Source organism: Cryptomeria japonica, chromosome 2, assembly GCF_030272615.1.
Source record: "Cryptomeria japonica chromosome 2, Sugi_1.0, whole genome shotgun sequence".
Classification (NCBI taxonomy): domain Eukaryota; kingdom Viridiplantae; phylum Streptophyta; class Pinopsida; order Cupressales; family Cupressaceae; genus Cryptomeria; species Cryptomeria japonica.
In genome coordinates, this window is record NC_081406.1 from 430658250 (window position 1) to 430681964 (window position 23715).

The 23715-nt window shown below is 59.0% G+C and overlaps 4 non-coding genes and 1 pseudogene across 4 annotated transcripts; all 5 read right to left on the reverse strand.

Annotated features, from left to right (window-relative positions):
• Positions 1-4719: 4719 nt before the first annotated feature.
• On the reverse strand, positions 4720-4838 carry LOC131062047 (5S ribosomal RNA). The gene has a single exon (XR_009110672.2). It is a non-coding gene; the product is annotated as a 5S ribosomal RNA (ribosomal RNA).
• A 2744-nt stretch (positions 4839-7582) lies between these two features.
• On the reverse strand, positions 7583-7701 carry LOC131062269 (5S ribosomal RNA). Its single transcript, XR_009110862.1, has one exon. It is a non-coding gene; the product is annotated as a 5S ribosomal RNA (ribosomal RNA).
• Positions 7702-13332: 5631 nt separating this feature from the next.
• On the reverse strand, positions 13333-13451 carry LOC131062259 (5S ribosomal RNA). The gene has a single exon (XR_009110852.1). It is a non-coding gene; the product is annotated as a 5S ribosomal RNA (ribosomal RNA).
• Positions 13452-19901: 6450 nt separating this feature from the next.
• Positions 19902-20020, reverse strand: LOC131062051 (5S ribosomal RNA; annotated as a pseudogene).
• A 3030-nt stretch (positions 20021-23050) lies between these two features.
• On the reverse strand, positions 23051-23169 carry LOC131062266 (5S ribosomal RNA). Its single transcript, XR_009110859.2, has one exon. It is a non-coding gene; the product is annotated as a 5S ribosomal RNA (ribosomal RNA).
• Between the last annotated feature and the right edge of the window lie 546 nt (positions 23170-23715).

The following is a 23715-nucleotide window of genomic DNA, read 5'->3' on the forward strand; positions in this document are numbered from 1 at the left end:
CTGGGCGAGGCTCTGAAGAGGGGTTTCTCATCTAGGGGCCGCATTTTTTTCGTCCAAGTGCTGGGCGGGGCTCCAAAGAGGGGTTTCTCATCTGGGTGCCAAGCTGGGCAACCCTTGGGCCACATTTTTTTTGTCCAAGTGCTGGGCGGGGCTCCGAAGAGGGGATTCTCATCTGAGTGCCAAGCTGGGTAACCCTTGGGCCGCAATTTTTTCGTCCAAGTGCTGGGCGGGGCTTCGAAGAGGGGTTTCTCATCCCGGGGCCGCATTTTTTTCGTCCAAGTGCTGGGTGGGGCTCCGAAGAGGGGTTTCTCATCCGGGGGCCACATTTTTTTCGTCCAAGTGCTGGGCAGGGCTCTGAAGAGGGGTTTCTCATTCGGGGGCTGCATTTTTTTCATCCAAGTGCTGGGCGGGGCTCCGAAGAAGGGTTTCTCATCCGGGGTTTGGGTGGGGCTCCAAAGACGGGGGCTGCCTCGGTCGGAAGTGGAAGTGGGGTTTCAGGCATTACCCTCGAGCCACCTTTTCGTCTGAGAGTTTAGTGAGGCCTTTTATCATTGCAGCTCCCCATGTCCGAAGTGGGGATTTCTGGGTAGGGGCTTCGGGTGCACATTAAGTTTTTGCCCAAGCATCCAGTGGGGTTTTTGGTGCACTCTAAAGTAGGGTTATTGTAGCACCCCCTCTTTTTTTGTCCGAGCGTTCGGTGGGGTTTCTCGCATTGGGGCTTCCCAAACCCGGTTGTTGGGTGCGCACCCACCTTGGCGTGCACGAAGTCGGATATTGGGTTAATTGCCCGGTTTGCCCCGGGTGCACACCTTCGCCAGGGTGGGCACCTTGGTGCGCACACCTTGCCTGGGCTGCGCACCAGGGCGGGCTCAAGATGGCACCCGCATTCCGTTTTTTTCACTATCTTTCAAAAACAAAAATTTTAAAATCTAATTTTTTTTTGCCTTTTTTGGAAATTAGTGAAGGCAGCGCATCAAAGGTGTGCACCTCACTGCCCACCGCTGGGTTGCGTGCCCTGGTGGGTACCATGGTGCACACCAAGGAGCGCTTTGAAGTGTTCTCCAAGGTGCGGCATGCACGAAGTCGGAGCCCAGTTTGCCCTGGGTGTGCACCTCGTGTGCACTTTCGCCGTAGTGGGCACCTTGGCTAGGTCGCGCACCTTGGTGGGCACCATGGTGTGTACGAAGTCGGAGCCCAGTTTGCCCCGGGTGCGCACCTCCACCAGGGTGGGCACCTTGGTGCACACACCTTGCCTGGGCTGCACACCAGGGCAGGCTAAAGATGGCACCTGCGTTCCATTTTTTTCACTATCTTTCAAAACAGAAATTTTAAAATCTCATTTTTTTTGCCTTTTCTAGAAATTAGTGAAGGCAACGCATCAAAGGTGCGCACATTGCTGCCCACCATGGTGCGCAACGCTGGTGCGAACCCAGGAGCGCTCCGATGTGTGCTCCAAGGTGCGGCATGCACGAACTCAGAGCCCGGTTTGCCCTGGGTGCGCACCTCGCGTGCACCTTCGCCGGGGTGGGCACCTTGGTGTGCAGACCTTGGCTAGGTTACGCACCCTGGTGGGCACCAAGGTGCGGCATGCACGAAGTGGAAGCCCGGTTTGCCCCGGGTGTGCACCTCGCGTGCACCGTGACTAGGTTGCGCACCTTGGTGGGCACCATGGCGTGCATGAAGTCGGAGCCCGGTTTGCCCCGGGTGCACACCTCCGCCAGGGTGGGCACCTTGGTGAACACACCTTGCCTGGACTGCGCACCACGGCGGGCTCAAGATGGCACCCGCGTTCCATTTTTCTCACTATCTTTCAAAATAGAAATTTTAAAATCTCATTTTTTTTTTGCCTTTTCTCGAAATTAGTGAAGGCAACGCATCAAAGGTGCGCACCTCGCTGCCCACCTTGGTGTGCTCCGAGGTGCCCACCACGATGTGCAATGCTGGTGTGAACCTGGGAGCGCCCCGATGTGTGCTCCAAGGTGTGGCGTGCACGAAGTCAGAGCCCGGTTTGCCCCAGATGCGCACCTCACGTGCACCTTCGTCGGGGTGGGCACCTTGGTGCGCACACCTTGGCTGGGTTGTGCGCCATGGTGCGCACCATGGTGCGCACCAACGAGCGCTTCGAAGTGTGCTCCAAGATGCAGTGTGCACGAAGTCAGAGCCCAGTTTGCCCCGGGTGCTTACCTCGCGTGCACCTTTGCCGAGGTGGGCACCTTGGCTGGGTTTGCCCCAGGTGCGCTCCGAAGAGGTGTTATTGGAGCACCCCCTCTTTTTTTGTCGGAGCATTTGGTGGGGTTTCTTGCATTGGCTCTTCACAGGCCCGGTTGTTGGGTGCGCACCCACCCTAGCGCACATGATGTTGGAACTAGGGTTAATTGCGCAGATGCGCACCTTTGCTAGGGTGGGCACCTTCGTGCGCACACCTTGCCTGGGCTATGCACCAAGGCGGGCTCAAGATGGCACCCACATTCCGTTTTTTACACTATCTTTCAAAACAAAAATTTTAAAATCTTGTTTTTTTTTGCCTCTTCTGGAAATTAGTGAAGGCAACGCATCAAAGGTGCTCACCTCGCTACCCACCTTGGGGTGCTCCGAGGTGCCCACCATGGTGCGCAACGCTGGTGCGCACCTAGGAGCACTTCGAAGTGTGCTCCAAGGTGCGGGGTGCACGAAGTCGGAGCCCGATTTTCCCCACGTGCGCACCTCGTGTGCACCTTCGTCGGGGTGGGCACCTCGGCTGGGTTTGCCTGGGTGCGCTCCAAAGCGGGGTTATTGGAGCGCCCCTTCTTTTTTTGTTGGAGCGTTTGGTGGGTTTTCTCGCATTGGCTCTTCCCAAGCCCGATTGTTGGGTGCGCTCCCACCCTGGCGCGCACGAAGTCGGAAGTTGGGTTAATTGCCTAGGTGCGCACCATCACCAGGGTGGGCACACTGGTGCGCACACATTGCCTGGGCTGTGCACCAGGGTGGGCTCAAGATGGCACCTGCATTCCCTTGTTTTCACTATCTTTCAAAATGGAAATTTTAAAATCTCATTTTTTTTGCCTTTTATGGAAATTAGTGAAGGCGGCGCATCAAAGGTGCGCACCTCCCTGCCCACCTTGGTGTGCTTTGAGGTGCCCACCACGGTGCACAACACTGGTGTGAACCCGGGAGCGCCCCGATGTGTGCTCCAAGGTGCGGCGTGCACGAAGTCGGAGCCCGGTTTGCCCCGGGTGCGCACCTTCGCCGGGGTGGGAACCTTGGTTCACACACCTTGGCTGGGCTGCGCGCCCTGGTGGGCACCATGGTGTGCACTGAGGAGCGCTCTGAAGTGTGCTCCAAGGTGCGGCGTGCACGAAGTCGGAGCCCGGTTTGCCCCGGGTGCGCACCTCGCATGCACCTTCGCCGCAGTGGGCACCTTGGCTGGGTTGCACGCCTTGGTGGGCACCATGGCATGCACGAAGTCGGAGCCTAGTTTGCCCCGGGTGCGCACCTTGCGTGCACCTTCATCGGGGTGGGCACCTCGATGCGCACAAATCAGCTGGGTTGCACGCCCTTGTGCGCACCAAGGAGCGCTCTGAAGTTTGCTCGAAGGTGCGGCGTGCACGAAGTCGGAGCCCGGTTTGCCCCGGGTGCACACCTCGCGTGCACCTTCATCGCGGTGGGCACCATGGAGCGCTCCGAAGTGTTCTCTAAGGTGTGCACCATGGCCCTCCAAGGTGCTCCAAGGTGCGCAGCATGTCGTGCATGAAGTCGAAGCCCGATTTGCCCCGGGTGTGAACCTCGCGTGCACCTTCACCAGGGTGGGCACCTTGCGTGCATCTTCACCAGGGTGGGCACCTCGGTGCGCACATCTTCTCAATGTTTTTTTTGCCTGTTCTAGAAAATGGTGAAGGCAACGCATCAAAGGTGCTCACCTCGGTGTGCTCCGAGGTGTGAACTCGGGAGTGCTCCGAAGTGCACACAAAGTTGAAAGTTGGGTTAATTGCCTTGTTTTCCCCGGGTGCGCTCTGAGGTGCGCAACATCGGTGCACACCCAGGAGCGCTCCGAAGTGTGCTCCAAGGTGCGCACCTCTCCTGCACTCCAAGGTGTGCACCATGGCGTGCACCTCTGGTGCGCGTGAAGTCGAAAGTTCTATTAATTGTCCGATTTGCCCCGGGTGTGCACCTTGTGTGCACCTTCACTAGGGCGGGTGCCTTGGTGCGCACACCTTGGCTGGGCTGCGCACCAGGGTGGGCACCCAGGTGCGCACACCTTGGCACCTGCGTTTCCTTTTTTTTTTTTTTTTTGACAATCTCTCAAGTGGGAAATTCTATAATCTCAAATTTTTTGCCTTTTCAGGAAACTTTTGAACGGAGCTACGTGTCCCTGCCCCGGGCGTGCACCCGACCCCGCCCAGCTAAGCTCACCTGTCCCGAGCATCTGGTGCGAAACCTTAGAGTAAGAAACATCGTTGTGCACCTTGGCCAACATGCACGACTCGACCGAGCATGCACTGGCCGAGGTACACACCGATTTCGCCTGGGTGCGCGTGCAGCACCTCGGGTGCACCGGGGTGCGCGCACAACACCCGGATTGGACCGTGGCCTTTGTGCTCGGGGCGCCTCGGGTGCATGCTCGGTGTCGCCCCTGCGCGCGTGGTAGTTCGGGCACCACACCCCAGCCCGGCCCCGATGAGAACGCAAACAGGTAAAAGGTTATTTCAAATAGCATTGTGACGCCCGACGAAAAACTAGAAAAGGGTGCAACACCGAGACTTCCCGGGAGGTCACCCATCCCAATTCTACTCCAGCCCAAGCGCGCTTAACTGCGGAGTTCTGATGGGATCCGGTGCACTAACGTTGGTATGATCGCACCCATTATGAGCTTGTCGTAGTGTGTACTTAGCAAACCACGACCCACGTGCGAATCCACCCCGACACACCACCTCGGCGCAACGACCTGTGCTCACATGTGGGCCGAGTGCACCCTAATGCATGTTCGGGGCGCCTCAGGTGCACGGTCGATCTTGCCCCGGTGCATAGAGGCTCTCGGTTTGCCCTAGGTGCGCACCTGGTGCGCTCCGAAGCGCGGTTATTGGAGCGCCCCCTCTATTTTTGTCCGAGCGTTTGGTGGGGTTTCTCGCATTGGGGCTTCCCAAGCCCGGTTGTTGGGTGCGCACCCACCCTGGCGCGCACGAAGTCGGAAGTTGGGTTAATTTCCCTGTTTGCCCTGAGTACGCACCTTCGCCAGGGTGGGCACCTTGGTGTGCACACCTTGGCTGGGCTGCGCACTAGGGCGGGCTCAAGATGGAACCCGCGTTATTGGAGCACCCCCTCTTTTTTTGTCGGAGCGTTTGGTGGGGTTTCTCGCATTGGCTCTTCCCAGGCCCGGTTGTTGGGTGCGCTCCCACCCTGGCGCGCATGAAGTTGGAAGTTGGGTTAATTGCCCGGGTGCGCACCTTCGCCAGGGTGGGCACCTTGGTGTGCACACCTTGCCTGGGCTACGCACCAGGGCGGGCTCAAGATGGCACCCGCATTCCCTTTTTTCACTATCTTTCAAAACAAAAATTTTAAAATCTCATTTTTTTTGGCTGTTATGAAAATTAGTGAAGGCGGTGCATCAAAGGTGCGTACCTCGTTGCCCGCCTTGGTGTGCTTCGAGGTGCCCACCACGGTGCACAACGCTAATGTGAACCCAGGAGTGCCCCGATGTGTGCTCCAAGGTGTGGCGTGCATGAAGTCAGAGCCCGATTTGCCCTGGGTGCGGAGCTTCGCCAAGGTGGGTACCTTGGTGTGCACACCTTGGCTAGGCTACGCACCCTACTGGGCACCATGGTGTGCACCGAGGAGCGCTCTGAAGTGTGCTCCAAGGTGCGGCGTGCATGAAGTCGGAGCTCGGTTTGCCTCGGGTGCGCACCTCGCGTGCACGTTCGCCGCGGTGGGCACCTTGGCTGGGTTGCGCGCCTTGGTGGGCGCCATGGCGTGCACGAAGTCGGAGCCCGGTTTTCCCTGTGTGCGCACCTCGTGTGCACCTTCGCTGGGGTAGGCACCTCAGTGTGCACACCTTGGCTGGGTTACGCGCCCTGGTGTGCACCATGGTTCACACCAAGGAGCGCTCCGATGTGTGCTCCAAGGTGCGGCATGCACGAAGTCGGAGCCCGGTTTGCCAAGGGTGCGCACCTTGCGTGCACCTTCGCCGTCATGGGCACCATGGAGTGCTCTGAAGTGTGCTCCAAGGCACACACCATGGCCCTCCAAGGTGCTCCAAGGTGCGCAGCATGGCGTGCACGAAGTTGGAGCCCGATTTGCCCCGGGTGCGCACCTCGCGTGCACCTTCGCCATGGTGGGCACCTCGGTGCTCACATCTTCTCAATGTTTTTTTGCCTTTTCTGGAAATTGGTGAAGGCAGCGCATCAAAGGTGCGCACCTCGATGTGCTCCGAGGTGCGAACCCAGGAGTGCTCCGAGGTGTGCACGAAGTTGAAAGTCGGGTTAGTTGCCTTGTTTTCCTCGGGTGCGCTTCGAGGTGCACAACATCGGTGCGCACCAAGGAGCGCTCTAAAGTGTGCTCCAAGGTGCGCACGATGGCATGCACCTCTGCTGCGCACCATTCGGAGCTCAGTTTTCTTGGGGTGCGCACACCTTGGCTAGGCTATGCACCTTGGTGGGCGCCATGGTGCGCTCCGAGGTGCGCACCAAGGTTCACTCCAAAGTGTTCTCTAAGGTGCGCACCTTTTGTGCACTCCAAGGTGCGTGCGAAGTCGGAACTCGGTTTGCCCTAGGTGCGCACCTTCGCCAGGGTGCGCACACCTTGGCTAGGCTACGCACCTTGGTGGGCGCCATGGTGCGCTCCGAGGTGCCCAAGATTGGTGCGCAACAAGGAGCGCTCCGAAGTGCGCTCCAAGGTGCGCACCATGGCGCGCACCTCTGGTGCGTGCGAAGTTGAAAGTTGGGTTAATTGTCCGGTTTGCCCCGGGTGCACACCTTGCGTGCACCTTCGCCAGGGTGGGTGCCTTGGTGCACACACCTTGGCTGCGCTGCGCACCAGGGTGGGCACCCGGGTGCACACACTTTGGCACCCACGTTTCCTTCAATTTTATTATTATTATTTTTTTTGACAATATCTCAAGTGGGAAATTCTATAATCTCAATTTTTTTTGCCTTTTCAGGAAACTTTTGAACGGAGAGCATCATTGGTGTGCACCAAGGAGCACCCCGAAGTGTGCTCCAAGGTGTGCTCCAAAGTGCTCTCCAGCTGCGTGCCCCTGCCCCGGGCGCGCACCCGACCCCACCCAGCTTCGCTCACCTGTCCCGAGCATCTAGTGCGGAACCTTAGAGTAAGAAACATCGATGTGCACCTTTGCCAACGTGCACGACTCGATCGAGCGCACACACCGATTTCACCTAGGTGCGCGCGTAGCACATCGGGCGCACCGGGGTGCGCACACAACGCCCGAGTTGCACCATGGCCTGTGTGCTCGGGATGCCTCTGGTGCGCGCTCGATGTCGCCCCCGCACACGCGGTAGTGCGGGCACCGCACCCCGACCTGACCCTGACGAGAACGCAAACAGGCAAAAGGCTAATTCAATTAGCATTACGACGCCCGACGAAAAACTAAAAAAGGGGGCAACACCGGGACTTCCCGGGAGGTCACCCATCCCAGTACTACTCTGGCCCAAGCGCGCTTAACTGCAGAGTTCTGATGGGATCCAGTGCACTAACGCTGGTATGATCACACCCGTTATGAGCTTGTCGCAGTGTGTACTTAGCAAACCGCAACCCACGTGTGAATCCTTCGCTGACCTTTTCTTTGTCCAAGGGTTGAGCGTGGTTTGTGGCGCACTCTTTTCTTCCCCAGATGCTAAGTGTGGATGAAAATGATGCGACCCTGGGTCCGCCTTTCTGTCAAAGGGCTGAGTGGGGTTTTCCAAGCTCCGAAGAGGGGTTTCTCATATGGGTGCCAAGCTGGGCAACCCTTGGGCTACATTTTTTTCGTCCAAGTGCTGGGCGGGGCTCCAAAGAGGGGTTTCTCATCCGGGGGCCGCATTTTTTTCGTCCAAGTGCTGGGCAGGGCTCCGAAGAAGGGTTTCTCATCTGGGGTTTTTTGTCCAAGTGCTGGGCAGGGCTCCGAAGAGGGGTTTCCCATCCGGGGGCCGCATTTTTTTGTCCATGTGCTGGGCGGGGCTCCGAAGAAGGGTTTCTCATCCAGCGTTTTTCGTCCAAGTGCTGGGTGGGGCTCCGAAGAGGGGTTTCTCATCCATGTGCCAAGTTGGGCAACCCTTGGACCGCATTTTTTTTGTCCAAGTGCCGGGCGGGGCTCCGAAGAGGGGTTTCTCATCCGGGGGCCGCATTTTTTTCGTCCAAGTGTTGGGCGAGGCTCCGAAGAGGGGTTTCTCATCCGAGGGCCACATTTTTTTCGTCCAAGTGCTGGGCGGGGCTCCGAAGAGGGGTTTCTCATCCGGGGGCCACATTTTTTTCGTCCAAGTGCTGGGCGGGGCTCCGAAGAAGGGTTTCTCATCTGGGGTTTTTCGTCCAAGTGCTGGGCTGGGCTCCGAAGAGGGGTTTCTCATCCGGGTGCCAAGCTGGGCAACCTTTGGGCCGCATTTTTTTCGTCCAAGTGCTGGGCGAGGCTCCCAAGAGGGGTTTCTCATCCGGGTTCCAAGCTGGGAAACCCTTGGGCCGCATTTTTTTTGTCCAAGTGCTGGGCAGGGCTCCGAAGAGGGGTTTCTCATCCGGGGGCCGCATTTTTTTCCTCCAAGTGCTGGGCGGGGCTCCGAAGAGGGGTTTCTCATCCGGGGGCCACATTTTTTTCGTCCAAGTGCTGGGCAGGGCTCCGAAGAAGGGTTTCTCATCCGGGGTTTGGCCGGGGCTCTGAAGAGGGGGGTTGCCTTGGTCGGAAGTGGAAGTAGGGTTTCAGGCATTACCCTCGAGCCACCTTTCCATCCGAGAGTTTAATGAGGCTTTTTACTGTTGCAGCTCCCCATGTCCGAAGTGGGGATTTTTGGGTAGGGGCTTCGGGTGCACATTACGTTTTTTCCCAAGCGTCCAGTGGGGTTTCCGGTGCGCTCTGAAGCGGGGTTATTGGAGCGCCCCCTCTTTTTTTGTCTGAGATTTTGGTGGGGTTTCTCGCATTGGGGCTTCCCAGGCCCGGTTGTTGGGTGCGCACCCACCCTGGCGCACACGAAATCGGAAGTTGGGTTAATTGCCCAGTTTGCCCCGGGTGCACACCTTCGCTAGGTTGGGCACCTTGGTGCACACACCTTGCCTGGGCTGCGCACCAGGGCGGGCTCAAGATGGCACCCGCGATCCATTTTTTTCACTATCTTTCAAAACAGAAATTTTAAAATCTCATTTTTCTTTGCCTTTTCTGGAAATTACTGAAGGCAGCGCATCAAAGGTGCGCACCTCACTGCCCACCATGGTGCGCAATGCTGGTGCGAACCCGGGAGCGCTCTGATGTGTGCTCCAAGGTGCAGCATGCATGAAGTCGGAGACCGGTTTGCCCCGGGTGCGCACCTCGCGTGCACCTTCGCCAGGGTGGGCAACTTGGTGTGCAGACCTTGGCTGGGTTGCGTGCCCTGGTGGGCACCATGGTGCACACCAAGGAGCACTCTGAAGTGTGCTACAAGGTGCGGCGTGCATAAAGTCGGAGCCCAATTTGCCCCGGGTGCGCACCTCGCGTGCACCTTCGTCATGGTGGGCACCTTGGCTGGGTTGCGCGCCTTGGTGGGCACCATGGCGTGCACGAAGTCAGAGCTTGGTTTGCCCCAGGTGCGCACATCCGCCAGGGTGGGCACCTTGGCACGCACACCTTGCCTGGGCTACGCATGAGGGCGGGCTCAAGATGGCAACCGCATTCTATTTTTTTCACTATCTTTCAAAACGGAAATTTTAAAATCTCATTTTTTTTTGCCTTTTCTGGAAATTAGTGAAGGCAGTGCATCAAAGGTGCGCACATCACTGCCCACCACGGTGCGCAACGCTGGTGCAAACTCGGGAGCGCTCCGATGTGTGCTCCAAGGTGCGGCATGAACGAAGTCGGAGCCCAGTTTGCCCTGGGTGCGCACCTCGCATGCACCTTCACCAGTGTGGGCACCTTGGTGTGCAGACCTTGGCTAGGTTGCGTGCCCTGGTGGGCACCAAGGTACGACATGCACGAAGTCGAAGCTCGGTTTGCCTCGGGTACGCACCTCGCGTGCACCTTGGCTGGGTTGTGCGCCTTGGTGGGCACCATGGCATGCACGAAGTCGAAGCTTGGTTTCCCCCGGGTGCTCACCTCTGCCAGGGTGGGCACCTTGGTGCACACACCTTGCTTGGATTGCGCACCAGGGCGGGCTCAAGATGGCACCCGCGTTCCACTTTTTTCACTATCTTTCAAAATGGAAATTTTAAAATCTCATTTTTTTTTGCCTTTTCTGGAAATTAGTGAAGGCATCGCATCAAAGGTGCGCACCTTATTGCCCACCTTGGTGTGCTCCTAGGTGCCCACCATGGTGCGCAACGCTGGTGCGAACCTGGGAGCACCCTGATGTGTGCTCCATGGTGTGGCGTGCATGAAGTCGGAGCTCGGTTTGCCCCGGGTGCGCACCTCTCGTGCACCTTCGCTGGGGTGGGCACCTTGGTGCGCACACCTTGGCTGGGTTGCGCGCCCTAGTGGGCACCACAGTGCACACCAAGGAGCGCTTCAAAGTGTGCTCCAAGATGTGGTGTGCACGAAGTTGAAGCCCAGTTTGCCCCAGGTGCGCACCTCGCGTGCACCTTGGCTGGGTTTGCCCCGGGTGCGCTCCAAAGCGGGGTTATTCGAGTGCCCCCTCTTTTTTTGTTAGAACGTTTGGTGAAGTTTCTCGCATTGGCTCTTCCCAAGCCCGATTGTTGGGTGCACACCCACCCTAGCGCGCACGAAGTCAGAAGTAGGGTTAATTGATCGGGTGCGCACTTTCTCCAGGGTGGGCACCTTGGTGCGCACACCTTACCTGGGTTGCGCACCAAGGCGGGCTCAAGATGACACCTGCGTTCTGTTTTTTTCATTATCTTTCAAAACGGAAATTTTAAAATCTCATTTTTTTTACCTTTTCTAGAAATTAGTCAAGGAAGCACATCAAAGGTGCACACCTCATTGCCCACCTTGGTGTGCTCCGAGGTGCCCACCACGGTGCACAATGCTGGTGCGCACTCGGGAGCACTCCGAAGTGTGCTCCAAGGTGCGGCATGCACGAAGTCGGAACCCAGTTTGCCCTGGGTGCGCACCTCGCGTGCACCTTCACCGGGGTGGGCACCTCGGCTGGGTTTGCCCCGGGTGCGCTCCGAAGCAAGGTTATTGGAGCGCCCCCTCTTTTTTTGTTGGAGCGTTTGGTGGGGTTTCTCACATTGGTTCTTCCCAGGCCCGATTGTTGGGTGCACTCCCACTCTGGCGCGCACGAAGTCGGAAGTTGGGTTAATTGCCCAGGTGTGCACCTTCGCTAGGGTGCACACCTTGGTGCGCACACCTTGCCTGGGCTGCGCACAAGGGCGGGCTCAAGATGGCACCCGCATTCCCTTTTTTTCACTATCTTTCAAAACAGAAATTTTAAAATCTCATTTTTTTTTGCCTTTTATGGAAATTAGTGAAGGTGGCGCATCAAAGGTGCGCACCTCGCTGCCCACCTTGGTGTGCTTTGAGGTGCCCACCATGGTGCGCTTTGAGGTGCCCACCATGGTGCGCAACGCTAGTGCGAACCCAAGAGCGCCCCGATGTGTGCTCCAAAGTGCGGCATGCACGAAGTTGGAGCCCGGATTGCCCCGGGTGCGCACCTTCGCCGGGGTGGGCACCTTGGTACGCACACCTTGGCTAGGCTACGCGCCCTGGTGTGCACCAAGGAGCGCTCTGAAGTGTGATCCAAGGTGCAGAGTGCACGAAGTCGGAGCTCGGTTTGCCCCGTGTGTGCACCTCGTGTGCACCTTCGTCGCGGTGGGCACCTTGGCTAAGTTGCACGCCTTGGTGGGCACCATGGCGTGCATGAAGTCAGAGCCCAATTTGCCTCGAGTGCCCACCTCGCGTGCACCTTCGTTGGGGTGGGCACCTCGGTGCGCACACCTCGGCTGGGTTGTGCACCCTGGTGGGCACCATGGTGCGCACGAAGGAGCTCTCAGAAGTGTGCTCCAAGGTGCAGCGTGCACGAAGTCAGAGCCTGGTTTGCCTCGGGTGCGCACCTTGCGTGCACCTTCGCTGCGATGGGCACCATGGAGCGCTCTGAAGTGTGCTCCAAGGTGCGCACCATGGCCCTCCAAGGTGCGCAGCATGGCGTGCACAAAGTCGGAGCCCGATTTGCGCCGGGTGCGCACCTCACGTGCACCTTCGCCAGGGTGGGCACCTCGGTGCGCACATCTTCTCAATGTTTTTTTGCCTTTTCTGGAAATTGGTGAAGGTAGCGCATCAAAGGTGCGCACCTCGCTGTGCTCCGAGGTAAAAACCTAGGAGCGCTCCGAGGTGCGCACGAAGTCGAAAGTCGGGTTAATTGCCTTGTTTTCCCCGAGTGTGCTCCGAGGTGCGCAACATCAGTACGCACCAAAGAGCGCTCCGAAGTGTGCTCCAAGGTGCGCACGATGGTGTGCACCTCTGCTGCGCATGACTTGGAGCTCGGTTTAACCAAGGTGCGCACACCTTGGCTAGGCTGCGCACCTTGGTGGGCGCCATGGTGCGCTCTGAGGTGCCCAAGATTGGTGCACACCAAGGAGCGCTCTGAAGTGCGCTCCAAGGTGCGCGCGAAGTTGAAAGTTGAGTTAATTGTCCAGTTTGCCCCGGGTGCACACCTTGCATGCACCTTCGCCAGGGTGGGCGCCTTGGTGCGCACACCTTGGTTGGGCTACGCACCAGGGTGGGCACCCAGGCGCGCACACCTTGGCACCCATGTTTCCTTCAATTTTTTATTTTTTTTTCACAATGTCTTAAGTGGGAAATTCTATAATCTCAATTTTTTTTGCCTTTTCAGGAAACTTTTGAACGGAGCGCATCATTGGTGCGCACCAAGGAGCGCCCCGAAGTGTGCTCCAAGGTGCGCTCCAAAGTGCTCTCCAGCTGCGTGCCCCTACCCCTGGCCCTGGGTGTCTGGTGCAGAACCTTAGAGTAAGAAACATCGCTGTGCACCTCGGCCAACATGCGCGACTCGACCGAGCGCGCACTGCTCGAGGTGCACACCGATTTCACCTGAGTGCACGCGCAGCACCTCGGGTGCACCGGGGTGCGCGCACAATGCCCGAGTTGCACCGTGGCCTGTGTGCTCAGGGTGCCTCGGGTGCGCGCTCGGTGTCACCCCTGGCCCGGCCCTGACGAGAATGCAAACAGGCAAAAGGTTAATTCAAATAGCATTGCGACGTCCAACGAAAAACTAAAAATGGGTGCAACACCGGGACTTCCCGGGAGGTCACCCATCCCAGTACTACTCCGGCCCAAGCGCCCTTAACTGCGGAGTTCTGATGGGATCCGGTGCACTAATGCTGGTATGATCGCACCCGTTATGAGCTTGTCGCAGTGTGTACTTAGCAAACCATGACCCACGTGCGAATCCACCCCGGCCACCCACCCTCGCCGAGGTGCACACCCTCCCTCGCCAAGCGCGCCCTGTTCACCAAGTGTGAACCCTGCCTGGGTGCGCGCACCTCACCCGGGCGTCGGGTGTGCACCCGGCCCGGCCTACGTGCATGCACCTGGACGGGGCATCGTGTGCGCACTCGACCCGCCCAAGTGCGCGCAGTGTCCCATCTGCACCGATGTGCCCGCACACCACCTCGGCGCAACGACCTGCGCCCACATGTGGGCTGAGTGTACCCTGGTGCATGTTCGGGGCACCTTGGGTGCACGCTTGATCTTGCCTCGGTGCACCAAGGCGCTCTATTTGCCCCAGGTGCACAGTTGGTGCGCTCCGAAGCGCGGTTATTGGAGCGCCCCCTCTGTTTTTGTCTGAGTGTTTGGTGGGGTTTCTCACATTGGGGCTTCCTAGGCCCGGTTGTTGGGTGCGCACCCACCCTGGCGCGCACGAAGTCGGAAGTTGGGTTAATTGCCCTGTTTGCCCCGGGTGCGCACCTTCGCCAGGGTGGGCACCTTGGTGCGCACACCTTGCCTGGGCTGCGCACCAAGGCGGGCTCAAGATGGCACCCGCGTTCCATTTTTTTCACTATCTTTCAAAACGGAAATTTTAAAATCTTGCTTTTTTTTTTGCCTTATTTGGAAATTAGTGAAGGTCATGCATCAAAGGTGCGCACATTGCTGCCCACCTTGGTGTGCTCCGAGGTGCCCACCACGGTGCGCAACACTGGTGCGAACCCGGGAACACTCCGAAGTGTGCTCCAAGGTGCAACGTGCACGAAGTCGGAGCCCGGTTTGCCCTAGGTGCGCACCTTGCATGCACCTTCGACGGGGCGAGCACCTTGGTGCACACCTTGGTTGGGTTCGCCAAGGGTGCGCTCCGTAGCGGGGTTATTGGAGCGCCCCCTCTTTTTTTGTCAAAGCGTTTGGTGGGGTTTCTCGCATTGGCTCTTCCCAGGCCCGGTTGTTGGGTGCGCTCCCACCCTGGCGCGCACGAAGTCGGAAGTTGGGTTTATTGCTCGAGTGCGCACCTTCGCCAGGGTGGGCACCTTGGTGCGCACACCTTGCCTGGGTTGCGCACCAAGGCGAGCTCAAGATGGCACCCGCGTTCCATTTTTCTCACTATCTTTCAAAACGGAAATTTTAAAATCTCGCTTTTTTTTTTGGCCTTTTTCGAAAATTAGTGAAGGCACTGCATCAAAGGTGAGCACCTCGCTGCCCACCTTGGTGTGCTCCGAGGTGCCCACCACGGTGCGCAATGCTGGTACGAACCCGGGAACGCTCCGAAGTGTGCTCCAAGGTGCGGCGTGCACGAAGTTGGAGCCCGGTTTGCCCCAAGTGCGCACCACGCGTGCACCTTCGACGGGGCGAGCACCTTGGTGCACACCTTGGCTGGGTTTGCCCCGGGTGCACTCTGAAGCGGGGTTATTGGAGCGCCCCCTCTTTTTTTTTCGAAGCGTTTGGTGGGGTTTCTCGCATTGGCTCTTCCCAATCCCGGTTGTTGGGTGCACTCTCACCCTGGCGCGCACAAAGTCAGAAGTTGGGTTAATTGCCCAGGTGCGCACCTTTGCCAGGGTGGGCACCTTCATGCGCACACCTTGCCTGGGCTACGCACCAGGGTGGGCTCAAGATGGCACCTGCATTCCTTTTTTTTCACTATCTTTCAAAATGGAAAATTTAAAATCTCATTTTTTTTTGCCTTTTATGGAAATTAGTGAAGGCGGCGCATCAAAGGTGCGCACCTCGCTGCCGAGGTGCCCACCACGGTGCGCACCTCACTGCCCACCTTGGTCTGCTTCGAGGTGCGCGACACTGGTGCGAATCCGGGAGCGCCCCGATGTGTGCTCCAAGGTGTGGCATGCATGAAGTCGGAGCCCGGTTTGCCCCGGGTGTGCACCTTCGCCAGGGTGGGCACCTTGGCTGGGCTGCGCGCCCTGGTGGGCACCATGGTGTGCACCGAGGAGCGCTCTGAAGTGTGCTCCAAGGTGCGGCGTGCACGAAGTCAGAGCCCAGTTTGCCCTGGGAGCGCACCTCGCGTGCACCTTCGCCGCGGTGGGCACCTTGGCTGGGTTGCACGCCTTGGTGGGCACCATGGCATGCACGAAGTCGGAGCCCGGTTTGCCCCAGGTGCGCACCTCGCGTGCACCTTTGCCGGGGTGGGCACCTCGGTGCACACACCTCGACTGGGTTGTGCGCCTTGGTGGGCACCATGGTGCACACTAAGGAGCGCTCTGAAGTGTGCTCCAAGGTGTGGCGTGCACGAAGTCGGAGCCCAGTTTGCCTCGGGTGCGCACTTCGCATGCACCTTTGCTGCACTGGGCACCATGGAGCGCTCCGAAGTGTGCTCCAATGTGCGCACCATGGCCCTCCAAGGTGCTCTAAGGTGCGCAGCATGGCGTGCACGAAGTTGAGCCCGGTTTGCCCCGGGTGCGCACCTCGTGTGCACCTTCGCCAGGGTGGGCACCTCGGTGCTCCAAGGTGCGGCGTGCACGAAGTCAGAGCCCGGTTTGCCCCGGGTGCGCACCTCATGTGCACCTTCGCCAGGGTGGGCACCTTGGTGTGCAGACCATGGCTAGGTTGCGCGCCCTAATGGGCACCATGGTGCGCACCAAGGAGCGGTCTGAAGTGTACTCCAAGGTGCGGCATGCACGAAGTCGGAGCCCGGTTTGCCCCGGGTCCGCACCTCGCGTGCACCTTTGCCACGGTGGGCAGCTTGGCTGGGTTGCGCGCCTTGGTGGGCACCATGGCGTGCATGAAGTCAGAGCCTGGTTTGCCCCGGGTGCGCACCCCGGCCAGGGTGGGCACCTTGGTACGCACACCTTGCCTGGGCTACGCACCAGGGCGGGCTCAAGATGGCACCCACGTTCCGTTTTTTTCACTATGTTTCAAAACGAAAATTTTAAAATCTCATTTTTTTTGCCTTTTTTGGAAATTATTGAAGGCAGCGCATCAAAGGTGCGCACATCGCTGCCCACCACGGTGCGCAACGCTGGTGCGAACTCGAGAGCGCTCCGATGTGTGCTCCAAGGTGTGGCATGCACGAAGTCGGAGCCCGGTTTGCCCCAGGTGCGCACCTTGCGTCCACCTTCATCAGGGTGGGCACCTTGGTGTGCAGACCTTGGCTGGGTTGCGCGCCTTGGTGGGTACCAAGGAGCGGCGTGCACGAAGTCAAAGCATGGTTTGCCTCGGGTGCGCACCTCGCATGCACTTTGTCTGGGTTGCGTGCCTTGGTGGGCACCATGGCGTGCACGAAGTCGGAGCCCGGTTTGCCCTAGGTGCACACCTCCGCCAGGGCGGGCACCTTGGTGCGCACACCTTGCCCGGACTGCGCATTAGTGAAATTAGTGAAGGCAGTGCATCAAAGGTGGACACCTCGCTGCCCACCTTGGTGTGCTCCGAGGTGCTCACCACGGTGCGCAACGCTGGTGCGAACCCAGGAGCGCCCCAATGTGTGCTCCAAGGTGTGGCATGCACGAAGTTGGAGCCCGGTTTGCCCTGGGTGTGCACCTCACGTGCACCTTCACTGGGGTGGGCACCTTGGCTAGGTTTGCCTCGAGTGCGCTCCGAAGCGGGGTTATTTGAGCACCCTCTCTTTTTTTGTCGGAGCGTTTGGTGGGGTTTCTCGCATTGGCTCTTCCCAGGCCCGGTTGTTGGGTGCACACCCACCCTGGCCCGCACAAAGTCGGAAGTAGGGTTAAATGCCCGGGTGTGCACCTTCGCCAGGGTGGGCACCTTGGTGCACACACCTTGCCTGGACTGTGCACCAAGGCGGGCTCAAGATGGCACCTGCGTTCAGTTTTTTTCACTATCTTTCAAAACGGAAATTTTAAAATCTCATTTTTTTTGCCTTTTCTGGAAATTAGTGAAGGGAGCGCATCAAAGGTGCGCCCCTCGCTGCCCACCTTGGTGTGCTCCGAGGTGCCCACCATGGTGCGCAACGCTGGTGCGCACCCGGGAGCACTTCGAAGTGTGCTCCAATGTGCGGCGTGCATGAAGTCGGAGCCCGGTTAGCCCCGGGTGCGCACCTCGCGTGCACCTTCGCCGGGGTGGGCACCTCGGCTAGGTTTGCCCCGGGTGCGCTCCGAAGCGGGGTTATTGGAGCGCCCCCTCTTTTTTTGTTGGAGCGTTTGGTGGGGTTTCTCGCATTGGCTCTTTCCAGGCCCGGTTGTTGGGTGCGCTCCCACCCTGGCGCGCACGAAGTAAGAAGTTGGGTAAATTGCTCGGGTGCGCACCTTCGCCAGGGTGGGCACCTTGGTGCGCACACCTTGCCTGGGCTGCGCACCAGGGCGGGCTCAAGATGGCACCCGCATTCCATTGTTTTCACTATCTTTCAAAACAAAAATTTTAAAATCTCATTTTTTTGCCTTTTATGGAAATTAGTGAAGGCGGCGCATCAAAGGTGCGCACCTCGTTGCCCACCTTGGTGTGCTTCAAGGTGCCCACCACGGTGCACAACATTGGTGCAAACCCAGGAGTGCCCCGATGTGTGCTCCAAGGTGTGGCATGCACGAAGTCGGAGGCCGGTTTGCCCCGGGTGCGCACCTTCATTGGGGTGGGCACCTTGGTGCGCACACCTTGGCTGGGTTGCGCGCCCTGGTGGGCACCATGGTGTGCACCGAGGAGCGCTCTGAAGTGTGCTCCAAGGTGAGGCGTGCACGAAGTCGGAGCCCGGTTTGCCCCTGGTGCACACCTCCCGTGCACCTTCGCCGCGGTGGGCACCTTGGCTAGGTTGCATGCCTTGGTGGGCACCATGGCGTGCACGAAGTTGGAGCCCAGTTTGCCCTAGGTGCGCACCTCGCGTGCACCTTCGCCGGGGTGGGCACCTCGGTGCGCACACCTCGGCTGGGTTGCGTGCCCTAGTGGGCACCATGGTGCGCATGAAGGAGCACTCCGAAGTGTGCTCCAAGGTGCGACATGCACGAAGTCCGAGCCCGGTTTGCCCCGGGTGCGCACCTCGCGTGCACCTTTGCCGCGGTGGGCACCATGGAGCGCTCTGAAGTATGCCCCAAGGTGTGCACCATGGCGTGCACGAAGTCGGAGTTCGGTTTGTCCCGGGTGCGCACCTCGCGTGCACCTTCACCACGATGGGCACCTCGGTGCACACATCTTCTCAATGTTTTTTTGCCTTTTCTCGAAATTGGTGAAGGCAGCGCATCAAAGGTGCGCACCTAGGTGGGCTCCGATGTGCGAACCCGGGAGCACTCTGAGGTGTGCACGAAGTCGAAAGTCAGGTTAATTGCCTTGTTTTCCTCGTGTGCGCTCCGAGGTGCGCAACATCGGTGCGCACCAAGGAGCGCTCCGAAGTGTGCTCCAAGGTGCGCACGATGGCGTGCACCTCTGCTGCGCATGATTCGAAGATCGGTTTGCCTGGGGTGCCTACACCTTGGCTGGGCTACGCACCTTGGTGGGCGCCATGGTGCGCTCCGAGGTGCGCACCAAGGTTCACTCCGAAGTGTCCTCCAAGGTCCGCACCTTTTGTACGCTCCAAGGTGCGCGTGAAGTCGGAGCTCGGTTTGGCCCAGGTGCTCATCTTTGCCAGGGTGCGCACACCTTGGCTAGGTTGCGCACCTTGGTGGGCGGCATGGTGAGCTCCGATGTGCTTAAGATTGGTGCGCACCAAGGAGCACTCTGAAGCGCGCTCCAAGGTGCGCACCTCTCGTGTGCTCCAAGGTGCGCACCTCTAGTGTGCGCGAAGTCGAAAGTTGGGTTAATTGTCCGATTTTCCCCGAGTGCGCACCTTGCATGCGCCCCAGGGTGGGCGCCTTGGTGCGTACACCTTAGCTGGGCTGCGCACCAGCGTGGGCACCCGGGCGCGTACACCTTGGCACCCGCATTTCCTTCAATTTTTTATTTTTTTTTGACAATCTCTCTAGTGGGAAATTCTATAATCTCAATTTTTTTTGCCTTTTCAGGAAACTTTTGAACGAAGCGCATCATTGGTGCACACCAAGGAGCGCCTTGAATTGTGCTCCAAGGTGCGCTCCAAAGTGCTCTCCATCTGCGTGCCCTTGCCTCGGGCGCGCACCCGACCCTATCCAGTTTCGCTCACCTGTCCCAGGCGTCTAGTGCAGAACCTTAGAGTAAGAAACATCGTTGTGCACCTTGGCCAACGTGTGCGACTCGACCGAGCGTGCACTGGCCGAGGTGCACACCAATTTCACCTGGGTGTGCGCGCAGCACCTCGGGTGCACCGGGGTGCGCACACAACGCCCGGGTTGCACCGTGGTCTATGTGCTAGGGGTGCCTTGGGTGCGCACTCGGTGTCGCCCTCGCGCGCGGGGTAGTGCGAGCATCGCACCCTAGCCCGGCCCCGACGAGAACGCAAACAGGCAAAAGGTTAATTCAAATAGCATTGCGACGCCCGACGAAAAACTAGAAAAGGGTGCAACACTGGGACTTCCTGGGAGGTCACCCATCCTAGTACTACTCCTACCCAAGTGCGCTTAACTACGGAGATCTGATGGGATCAGGTGCACTAACGCTGGTATGATCACACCCGTTATGAGCTTGTCGCAGTGTGTACTTAGCAAACCGCGACCCACATGCGAATCCACCCCGACCACCCACCCCCACCGAGGTGCACACCCTCCCTCACCAAGCATGCCCTATTCGCCAAGTGTGAACCCTGCATGGGTGCGCACACCTCGCTCGGGCGTCGGGTGTGCACTTGGCGCGACCTACGTGTGTGCACCTGGACGGGGCGTCGTGTGCGCAGTCGACCCGCCCAAGTGTGCGCAGTGTCCCGTCTGCACCGCGGTGCCCGCACACCACCTCGATGCAACGACCTGCGCTCACATGTGGGTCGAGTGCACCCTAGTGCATGTTTGGGGCACCTCGGGTGCATGCTCGATCTTGCCCCAGGGCACCAAGGTGCTCGGTTTGCCCCAGGTGCGCACCTGGTGCGCTCCGAAGCACGGTTATTGGAGTGCCCCCTCTGTTTTTGTCTGGGCGTTTGGTGGGGTTTCTCGCATTGGGGCTTCCCAGGCCCAGTTCTTAGGTGCGTACGAATTCAGAAGTTGGGTTAATTGCCCTGTTTGCCCTGGGTGCACACCTTTGTGAGGGTGGTTACCTTGGTGCACACACCTTGCCTGGGCTGCGCACCAAAGCGGGCTCAAGATGGCACCCGCGTTTCATTTTTTTCACTATCTTTCAAAACGGAAATTTTAAAATCTCGCTTTTTTTTTTGCCTTTTTCTGGAAATTAGTGAAGGCAACGCACCTCGCTGCCCACCACGGTGCGCAATGCTGGTGCGAACTCGGGAATGCTCCGAAGTGTGCTCCAAGGTGCAACGTGCACGAAGTCGAAGCCCGGTTTGCGCTGGGTGTGCACCTCGCGTGCACCTTCACCGGGGCGAGCACCTTGGTGCACACCTTAGCTGGGTTTGCCCTGGGTGCCCTCCAAAGCAAGGTTATTGGAGCGCCCTCTCTTTTTTTGTCGGAGCATTTGGTGGGGTTTCTCGCATTGGCTCTTCCCAGGCACGATTGTTGGGTGCACTCCCACCCTACCACACACGAAGTCGGAAGTTGGGTTAATTGCCCGGGTGCGCACCTTCGCCAGGGTGGGCACCTTGGTGCACACACCTTGCCTGGGTTGCGCACCAGGGCAAGCTCAAGATGGCACCCGCATTCCCTTTTTTTCACTATCTTTCAAAACGGAAATTTTAAAATCTTGTTTTTTTTTGCCTTTTATGGAAATTAGTGAAGGCGGCGCATCAAAGGTGCGTACCTCGCTGCCCACCTTGGTGTGCTTCGAGGTGCCCACCACGATGCGAAACGCTAGTGTGAACCCGGGAGCGCCCCGATGTGTGCTCCAAGGTGCGGTGTGCATGAAGTCGGAGCACGGTTTGCCCCAGGTGCGCACCTTCGCCGGGGTGGGCACCTTGGTGCGCACACCTTGGCTACACTGCGCGCCCTGGTGGGCACCATGGTGTGCACCAAGGAGCGCTCTAAAGTGTGCTTAAAGGTGCAGCGTGCACGAAGTCGGAACCCGGTTTGCCTCGAGTGCGCACCTCGCATGCACCTTCGCTGCGGTGGGCACCTTGGCTGGGTTGTGCGCCTCGGTGGGCACCATGGCGTGCACGAAGTCGGAGCCCGGTTTGCCCCAGGTGTGCACCTCGCGTGCACCTTCCCCAGGGTGGGCACCTCGGTGCGCACACCTTGGCTGGGTTGTGCGCCCTGGTGGGCACCATGGTGCGCACCAAGGAGCGCTCCGAAGTGTGCTCCAAGGTGCGGCGTGCACGAAGTCAGAGCCCGGTTTGCCCCGGGTGCGCACCTCGCGTGCACCTTCACCGTGGTGGGCACCATGGAGCACTCCGAAGTGTGCTCCAAGGTGTGCACCATGGCCCTCCAAGGTGCGCAGCATGGTGTGCACAAAGTCGGAGCCCGGTTTGCCCCGGGTGCGCACCTCGCGTGCACCTTCGCCAGGGTGGGCACCTCGGTGAGCACATCTTCTCAATGTTTTTTTGCCTTTTTTGGAAATTGGTGAAGGCAGCACATCAAAGGTGCACACCTCAATGGGCGCCATGGTGCTCTGGTGCGCACCTTGGTCGACACCATGGTGCGCTCCGAGGTGCGCACCAAGGTTCACTCCAAAGTGTCCTCCAAGGTGCGCACCTCTTGTGCGCTCCAAGGTGCGCACGAAGTCGGAGCTCGGTTTGCCCCGGGTGCGCACCTTTGCCAGGGTGCGCACACCTTGGCTGGGCTATGCACCTTGGTGAGCGCCATGGTGCGCTCTGAGGTGCCCAAGATTGGTGCGCACCAAGGAGCACTCTGAAGTGCGCTCCAAGGTGCGCACCTCTCGTGCGCTCCAAGGAGCGCACCTCTGGTGCGCATGAAGTTGAAAGTTGGGTTAATTGTCCGGTTTGCCGCGAGTGCGCACCTTGCGTGAACCTTCACTAGGGTGGGCGCCTTGGTGCGCACACCTTGGCTGGGCTGCACACCAAGGTGGGCACCCGGGCACGCACACCTTGGCACCCGCGTTTCCTTCAATTTTTTTTTTTTTTTTGACAATCTCTCAAGTGGGAAATTCTATAATCTCAATTTTTTTTGCCTTTTCAGGAAACTTTTGAATGGAGCGCATCATTGGTTCGCACCAAGGAGCACCCCAAAGTGTGCTCCAAGGTGTGCTCCAAACTGCTCTCCAGCTACACGCCCCTGCCCTAGGCACGCGCTCGACCCCGCCCAGCTTCGCTCAACTGTCCCGGGCGTCTAGTGCAGAACCTTAGAGTAAGAAACATCGCTGTGCACCTTGGCCAATGAGTGCGACTCAACCGAGTGCGGACTGGCCGAGGTGCACACCGATTTCACCTAGGTGCGTGCGCAGCACCTCGGGCGCACCGGGGTGCACGCACAACGCCCGGGTTGCACCGTGGTCTGTGTGCTTGGGGCGCCTCGGGTGCGTGCTCGGTGTCGCCCGCGCGCATGCGGTAGTGCAGGCACCACATCGCACCCCGGCCCGACCCCGACGAGAACGCAAATAGGCAAAAGTTTAATTCAAATAGCATTGCGACGCCCGACGAAAAACTAAAAAAGGGTGCAACACTGGGACTTCTCGGGAGGTCACCCATCCCAGTACTACTCCGGCCCAAGCGTGCTTAACTGCGGAGTTCTGATGGGATCCGGTGCACTAATGCTGGTATGATCGCACCCGTTATGAGCTTGTCGCAGTGTGTACTTAGCAAACCGCGACCCACATGCGAATCCACCCCGGCCACCCACCCCTGCCGAGGTGCACACCCTCCCTCGCCAAGCGCGCCTTGTTAGACGAGTGTGAACCTTGCCCGGGTGCGTGCACCTCACCCGGGCGTAGGGTGTGCACCCGGCCCAGCCTATGTGCATGCACCTGGACGGGGCATTGTGTGCGCCCCTGACCCGCTCGAGTGCGCACAGTGTCCCATCTGCACCGCGGTGCCTGCAAACCACCTCGACGCAACAACCTGCGCTCACATGTGGGCCGAGTGCACCCTAGTGCATGTTCGGGGCACCTCGGGAGTACGCTCAATCTCGCCCTGATGCACCAAGGCGCTCGGTTTGCCCCAGGTGTGCAACTGGTGCGCTCCGAAGCGCAGTTATTGGAGCGCTCCCTCTATTTTTGTCCGGGCGTTTGGTGGGGTTTCTCACATTGGGGCTTCCCTAGCCCGGTTGTTGGGTGCGCACCCACCCTGGCGCACACGAAGTCGAAAGTTAGGTTAATTG